This window comes from Miscanthus floridulus, chromosome 16 (assembly GCF_019320115.1).
Source record: "Miscanthus floridulus cultivar M001 chromosome 16, ASM1932011v1, whole genome shotgun sequence".
Lineage (NCBI taxonomy): Eukaryota > Viridiplantae > Streptophyta > Magnoliopsida > Poales > Poaceae > Miscanthus > Miscanthus floridulus.
This window is the reverse complement of record NC_089595.1, coordinates 40,752,335-40,759,826: the sequence shown is the minus strand read 5'-3', so window position 1 is coordinate 40,759,826 and position 7,492 is coordinate 40,752,335. Positions and strand designations below refer to the sequence as shown.

The following is a 7,492-nucleotide window of genomic DNA, read 5'->3' as shown; positions in this document are numbered from 1 at the left end:
TCTCTTATCTGTTTTAGTGTGCTTAGATCTAGCCATGACGAAGAACTATGAAGAATCAGTTTCAGATTAGTCTTCCTCATTTTTCGGTGGCAGCAAGAAGAAGGAAGACACCAGAAAGAAGTTTCTCAACTCCGCCTACATGAATGTTAGCCATCGTTCATTGGACATCTGTTTTTAGGCCTGTTGCCGAGTGTTTGTGCGGTCATCCATACTGCAAAGCGTCGCACGGGTTTAGTTTTGAGATCTAGTGCTATTCACAGTATGGATACAATTTAGATAACGATTAAGTCCACTTTTGGCCCCTCAACTATTATGTTGGTTTAATTTTAACCCTCAACTACAAAACCGTCTATTATCGGTACCCCAACTATCGAAACCGTTCACTTTTAGCACCTGGACGGGGGAAGGTTGTTTTGACCGACGTTGAGTGGTTTTGACAACGCCACGCTGGCGTTGACCGCCACATAGGACGCTGGCCTGCATCTCAGCGACATGTGGGTCCCGCACGTCACCCACTCATTCCCTCTCTCCCCTTCCTCCGGCTCCAGCAGCTCCAGTCGAGCACGGGCGCCTCGCCCTCGCCTGCTTGTGTTCTCATGCCCGCCGTTGCCGCCACCGGGGCCGTCGTCGTCGTCGCTATAGAGCCATCGGCTGACGGGTTACGCTGATTGCGCTCCAGCAGAGGTTGCGTCGAAGAGTACGTCGCCTTGCAGCGGGCGGCCCTGGTGACGGATGCGCCCCCAACCAGGCTGGACAGCACGTCGCCGCCGTTGCGCGGGTTCAAGTGCGCGTGTGGCTCTTGGGAGCCCAACGTGACGTCGTGTGTGAGACCCAAGAAGTCCGCTGGGTCCTACAGCCTCGTGGCAGAAGACGACAGTGGCGCTATGTTGCGGTCGAACACTGGTTGCACCGCATACTTGCCATCGCCGAGGGAGGAGCTCTGATGGAATGAGTGGTAGTTGTTGCTTTCCATGATCTTGCTGCATCCCGAGAACAGCGGACATCAAGGCGGCTATGAGCTGGTGGTAGCTGTCGCTGGACGATGCCACGACCGTCGTGCCGAGGGTGGTGGTGGAAGCAGGCGCAATGGAGATGTTGGCCGGTGCCGGGGAGGACATGGAGGGCGAGGTGAAGCTCGGTGGGTAGGGGGTCGACGGCGCATGGACCTAGACCTTATGCGCGAAGGGGTGGACGAGGTACTATAGGAGCATGGCGGGGCTCACGGTCCCGGTGGCAGCGGTGGTGGTGCGCAAGGGGAAGAGGTGGTGGTTGAAGCGGGAGCGCTGAAAGCTCAAGTTTGGTTTTGGTGAATTGATGAAACCTTAAGTGCTAACCTAGTTTATCAAATGATCATGAGATAGGTAACACACTCCAAGTGGTAAAGCAAATAAAGATCATAGCATGATGATGATGATGCCATGGTGATGATCAAGTACTTAGACTTGGAAAGAAGAAAGAGAAAAATAAAAAGCTCAAGGCAAAGGTATAAACCATAGGTGTTATTTTGTTTTGGTGATCAAGACACTTAGAGAGTGTGATCACATTTAGGTTTGATAGCCGTACTATTAAGAGGGGTGTAACTCGTATCGGAATACGGTTATCAAAGTGCCACTAGATGCTCTAACTCATTGCATATGCATTTAGGATATAGTGGAATGCAAACACCCTTGAAAATGTTTGTGAAAATATGCTAACACATGTGCACAAGGTGATACACTTGGTGGTTGGCACATTTGAGCAAGGGTAAAGAAGTTAGAGGTGAAAATGAGTTAGTCTCGCTAGTCACAAGGTGACCGGACGCTGGTCTCATAGGGACCGGCGCGTTCGGTCAAGTGTGGCAGTGAAGACGCCAGTGTCGGTCTCTAACCGGACGCTGGGTCTTGGACTGACCGGACGCTGAGGTTCAGGGTCTGGTCCTATTGTCGGGCTGCGCAGAGAAAAGTCACAGAGTGACCGGACGCTGGCAGGGTCTGGTCAAGCATGACCAAACACGTTCGGTAGAAGAAAATCATTTCTGGAACCTTACTAGAAACGATCGGACGCTGGAGGCTGAGTGTCTGGTCAGTTTTGTGCGCTGCATCCGGTCAACAGATGACCGTTGAAATCGGATGAATAGTATTTGAAGCAGGGGACACATGGAGTGAATCACGTGACCGGACGCTGAGGGCTAGCGTCCGGTCGATCGGACCGGAGCGTCCAGTCACCCCGCGTTGTGCCCAGTGAAGGGGTACAACAGCTCTATTTCGTGGGGGCTTCTATTTAAGCCTCATAGCTGGCTCAAGCTCACCCTCTTAGCCATTTACATTGACATAGCAACCTTATGAGCTTAGACAAAGCCCTCCCACTCATCTCCATCATTAATTCATCATCTTTGTGAGATTGGAAGAGAATCTAAGTGCATTGCTTGAGTGATTGCATCTAGAGACACTTGGTGTTCGTATTTTGCTGCGGGATTCGCTTGTTACTCTTGGTGGTTGCCGCCACCGAGACGGCTTGGAGCAGCGAGGATCGTCGAGCAGAGGTTGGTGATTGTCTCTGGCTCGGATCGTGGTGATTGTGAGGAGTTCTTGACCTTTCTCCGGTGGAGAGCCAAAAGGTACTCTAATGGATTGCTCGTGGCTTGTGTGATCCTCGTCTTGTGTTGGTTGTGCGGCACCCTATTGAGGGTTTGGCGTGTGAAGCCAATTAGCGCGTGAACCTCCAAGTGAGTGAATCGCCACAATGAGGACTAGCTTGCCGGCAAGCAAGTGAACTTCGATAAAAAATCATTGTGTTCATCATTGATTCCGAGATGATTGGTCTTCATTGTTATTCATCCTTGTGATTGATTGGTTCCTTCATCTACACGGCGGTATAACCTTCTTGATCGCTCTCTTTACATTATCGCAAACTAGTTGTCAAGCTCTTTAGTGTAGCGAGTTGTGAGAGCTTGCTTGGTTGGTTGGTGTGGCTCTTTAGTTAGCATTTGAAAGCACACTAACATAGGGTAGTGTCATAGCTATTGTGTGAATAGATACTATCTAAACTAGAAGTGTGGTAGGTGGCTTACATTTTGAGTAGGCTAGCGCAACACTTGCTTCACCTCATAATTGTCTAATCATTTTATTAAGTGTTGTTGTAGAAATTTTTATTAGGCTATTCATCCCCCTCTAGCCATTAGGACTTTTCAAGCGCGCGGTCGTCGCGGCGCCGGCGAAGGGCGGGGCGGGGATGCCGGTGAACTCTTGCACTATGGCGCGGAAGTTGGAGGTGTCGGTGGTGAGCACCATGGTGGGCGCGCAGCGCGACGCCCGCGCCCGCTTCCTCGAACCCCACAGTGGCGCCACCACGGCGTCCTGGGCCACGCGCTGCATCCGCCTGGACGGCCGCCGCAAAGGCCGCCGCAAAGGCCGCCGTAGGTGCACCATGGCCGGACAACGACGGCGGCGAGGCCGAGGCCTCTGTGCCGGCCGAGAGTGGCGCCGTCGTCAAGCACCAGTGGGACAGCTGCGACGTGTGGAGCTCCTGGAGGTCGTAGATCAAGGAGCCACCGCCGAAGCCCGGCACGGATGGCGGCTACTGCCGGAGCAAGGCGGAGAGGAGTCGACACCGCATCTGGAGTCGAACTCGTCGTCGTCGCCGTTGGACGACTACAGGCTACCGCTGTTTCCGGAGTCCATCCCACGAAACGTAGGCGCGAGAGCCCGCGGCGCCGCGCCAGGGCGTGGTGTGCAAGTGCAACCGCATTCCGCAGCTCACCAAGCTACGACCAGCTTTGGTGTCTTTACCTTCGCACCAACGGAGAAGCAAAGCAGGACCAGGGAAGTACGGTGGTGCAGCACGCAGGGAGACGCACGCACGTCAAGTCTAGTCGGCAGATCAACCGACCGACATGCAGGAGTTCGTCATGCTCCTCGGTGCCTGCCCCACCTCAACCTGTTGCCGCGGAGAGGACGCGGCTATGCGGCAAGGGCGAGGCGCCCGTGCTCGACGGGAGCTGCTGGAGCCGGAGGAAGGAGAGAGAGGGAATGAGGGGGTGACGCGCTGGCCCCACATGTCGCTGAGATGCATGCTAGCGTCCTACGTGTGCGGTCAACGTCAGCGTGGCGTGGTCAAAACCGCTCAACGTCGGTCAAAACAGCCTTGTCCCCGCCCAGGTGCTTAAAGTGAACGGTTTTAACAGTTGGGGTACCGATACTGGACAATTTTTTATTTGAGGGTTAAAATTAGACCAATACAATACTTGAGGAGCCAAAAGTGGACTTAATCCTTTATATAAAAATCAATTTCTGAATATTTATGTAATCCAGAGTGCTTATAATATGTTGATGTACTCAGCTATTATCTAATATAATTCTTCATCGTCGCAAAAAAAATGTTTCTCACACCTTTTTTTATCATCACACCAAGCCTATTCATTCATTCACGTGAGGTTCAGCAAGTCGCGGAACCAAAATGTCAGATACAAAGTTAGGGAGATGATCAAGCCAACCATGAGGGTAATCCGGGTCCCAAACAAGACTCAGGCTTACGAGTTCATGAGCACTTCTGTTACATGATCGAGGAACATGAGACATTTGATCCGAAATAAAACATAACGAAACCAGCTCTCACACGATCTTCGAGTTCTTCCCTTCGTTTCGAGTTCCATATATGTTATCGTCACACACCCTCCTACAATCAGCCTATTCGATAGCCTGTATCTGATTTATAAGTCTTAGCTTATCGGCTAACGAACATTATTTTTTTCTCATACCAAATTAGTCAATAGTACTTTTAGTTATGGCTTATAAGTCAATCAAGCCGAAACGAACAGGCTGAATGCTCGTGCTGCTACGATTCCATTCCATAAGAGTGATAAGCCAAAACTTAGGCTATACAACTACGTGTGCCAGGTCGGATACCGTGGTAATAGAAAATCAAGAATTGTTAATACAGACATTTTTTTAGAACAACGGACGTAACCAGCATGATGTCAAGTTATAACAAATTGGAAAGAAAAAGGCAGGCTTAGGCGTTTGGGTTCCCTGATTTTTTCGGGGCGAGTAATTCGGGTAAGGAAAACTACTACCCGATATTAGTCTAAAAAATACTATCCATAATTTCGGGTACCCGATAATTCGGGATCGGATAGGGGTATTCTCGATATACCCGAAATTATAAAAAACAGCAAACTACATAAATATTCAGTAGCAATTTATATATAATTTTAGCAGCAATTTATATAGAATTTCAATAGCATTTTGTAGAGAATAATGTATCAGAGGCACTTGTTCAAACAGAGAGAATTATATTCTAATAAAGTGATAAGTTCAAATGTTCAACTAACAAGATATGATAAATACAAAGATAGAGACAAATGTTTGGGTAGTTCGGGTACCGAGGAATATTACCCGAATTACCCAAACTAATTTCGGGTAATCAAAATCACTATCCGAATTTAGGATCAAGTACCTTGGGTTCGGGTAATTCGGGTCTTGATTTGGGTAATTTGTAATGGGTATCGGGTGTTTTGTGAAGGCTTAAAAAAAGAGAGTAAAGTGCACCAGCGGTCTCTAAACTTGTACCGCTGTGTCATTCCGGTCCATAAACTAGCAAATCGACCGTTTAGGTTCTCAAACTTGTTCATCTGTGTCATCTCGGTCCCTAAACTTGTTCGGTTATGTCATCCCGGTCCCTAAACTTACAAATCGACCGTTTAGGTCCTCAAACTTATTCATCTGTGTCATCTCGGTCCCTAAACTTGTTCGGTTGTGTCATCCCCGTCCTTAAACTTGTAAATCGACCATTCAAGATCTTGGATTTTGAAATTTGAAATTTGAAATTTAAAATTATCAAACAATCTTGGATATTGATATGGTCTATATGAAAGTTATAGTTCCCAATACGATCTACAACTTTGAAGTTGAAAAGTTTTTTGTTTAAAGTCATTTAGTGACCTAAAATTTAATTTCAAATTTCAAAATATATAAACATACAATAATATTTTGTGACCCTAAATAGTTTTAATTCAAAAACTTTTCAAATACAAAGTCGTAGATCGCGTCGAGGGCATCAATTTTGATATAAAGTTTGTCTTCATTCGAGTTCATATGAAAAAGTTATAAATTATTTTTTGATATAATGTTTTTAGATCATCCTATTTTGACTCAGATGAGAATCAAAACCAAGTTTAGGGACCGGGATGACACAACTGAACAAATTTAAGGATTTAAACGGTCAATTTGCATGTTTAGGGACCAGGATGATACAGCCGAATAAATTTAGGGACCGAGATGACACAGATGAACAAGTTTGATGACCTAAACGGTCGATTTATAAATTTAGAGACCAGGATGACACAGCGATCCAAGTTTAGGGAGCGCCGGTACACTTTACTCACAAAAACAAAAAATATGCGGAGATCTGGAGCTGAGACGTGGGTGTTAATCCTCAGTGTCCCAGCGGACCCACCGTCACCACCAGCGAGATATTGGAAAACAAAAATAATAAACCGCGGGCGTTAGTTCTTGGCGACACAGAGGACGAACCACCACCGCCAGTCCTCCGCCAGAGTGATGCCCCGTGCTTCAATGTCCCAGCACGGGAGCGCGCGACTGCACGAGCAACGGCGTGCGGACGCCAAGCACCGAAGCACGAACCATATTTTTATTTTTCCAACAACATTAAAAGTAATTAAAAATGGTCAAAATGGTAAAACTCAGAAAAATCGGTGCAGGGCGCCCTCTGGTTTTGGCCGTTCTGGGCTATTTTAAGGTTTTCTCGTTGAAAACTCTTCCGGTCTCATGGGAAACTTACAAATTGCATGTAGAATATGTTTCATATCGTGATAAGACGAACCCTCTATTTATATAAGAGGGCCATGACCGATTGAGAGATCCATCTAATTGTTAAAAACTAGTTTGCCTTACTTTTTATGTTCTATCTCATGCTCTTCTAACCATCTTGTTATCCAGCACTTTTCTTGCGTGAGATTTGTCGATGTTCTATATGGTCTGCCAATCCTAGAACACCTTCGTTATATATCTCTTTTGAAAGGATCTTCTTGAGAGGCGTTCTTAGGTGTCGCCGACCCTCTGGTCAGCCTCACTATTTTAGATCTGGCTCCACTGCATATCTCGGCCGTGTGCGGCCGGTGCAACCGTGCAGTTGCTGATGTATGACCGATTTAGCATTAGGGCCTGTTTGGAATGCAGGAATTTCACAGGAATCACACAGGAATTTCACAGGAATCAGTTCAATTTCACAGGAAAAACGCAGGAATAGGGAAAAAATCCCGCATTCCAAACAGTCCCTTAACATGGAGCTAAGCGGGATACACTTTGGAAGAAGTCAAACCATAGGGACGAATGCGAAACAAAAAAAAAATCTCTTATAGAGACTCATAAACTGAGGTTTTTCTCATAGGTAGAAAAGCATGGTGTTAGGCTTTTCTGAGCATGGGCCAACGTCTCCCGTAGAATTTATATTTTATAATATGTTTTCTCTGTCAATCGATGCCAAGTATATTTTA

The 7,492-nt window shown here is 47.1% G+C and overlaps 1 pseudogene; it reads right to left on the bottom strand.

Moving 5' to 3' along the window:
• Positions 1 to 508: 508 nt before the first annotated feature.
• Positions 509 to 3,659, bottom strand: LOC136510609 (uncharacterized; annotated as a pseudogene).
• Between the last annotated feature and the right edge of the window lie 3,833 nt (positions 3,660 to 7,492).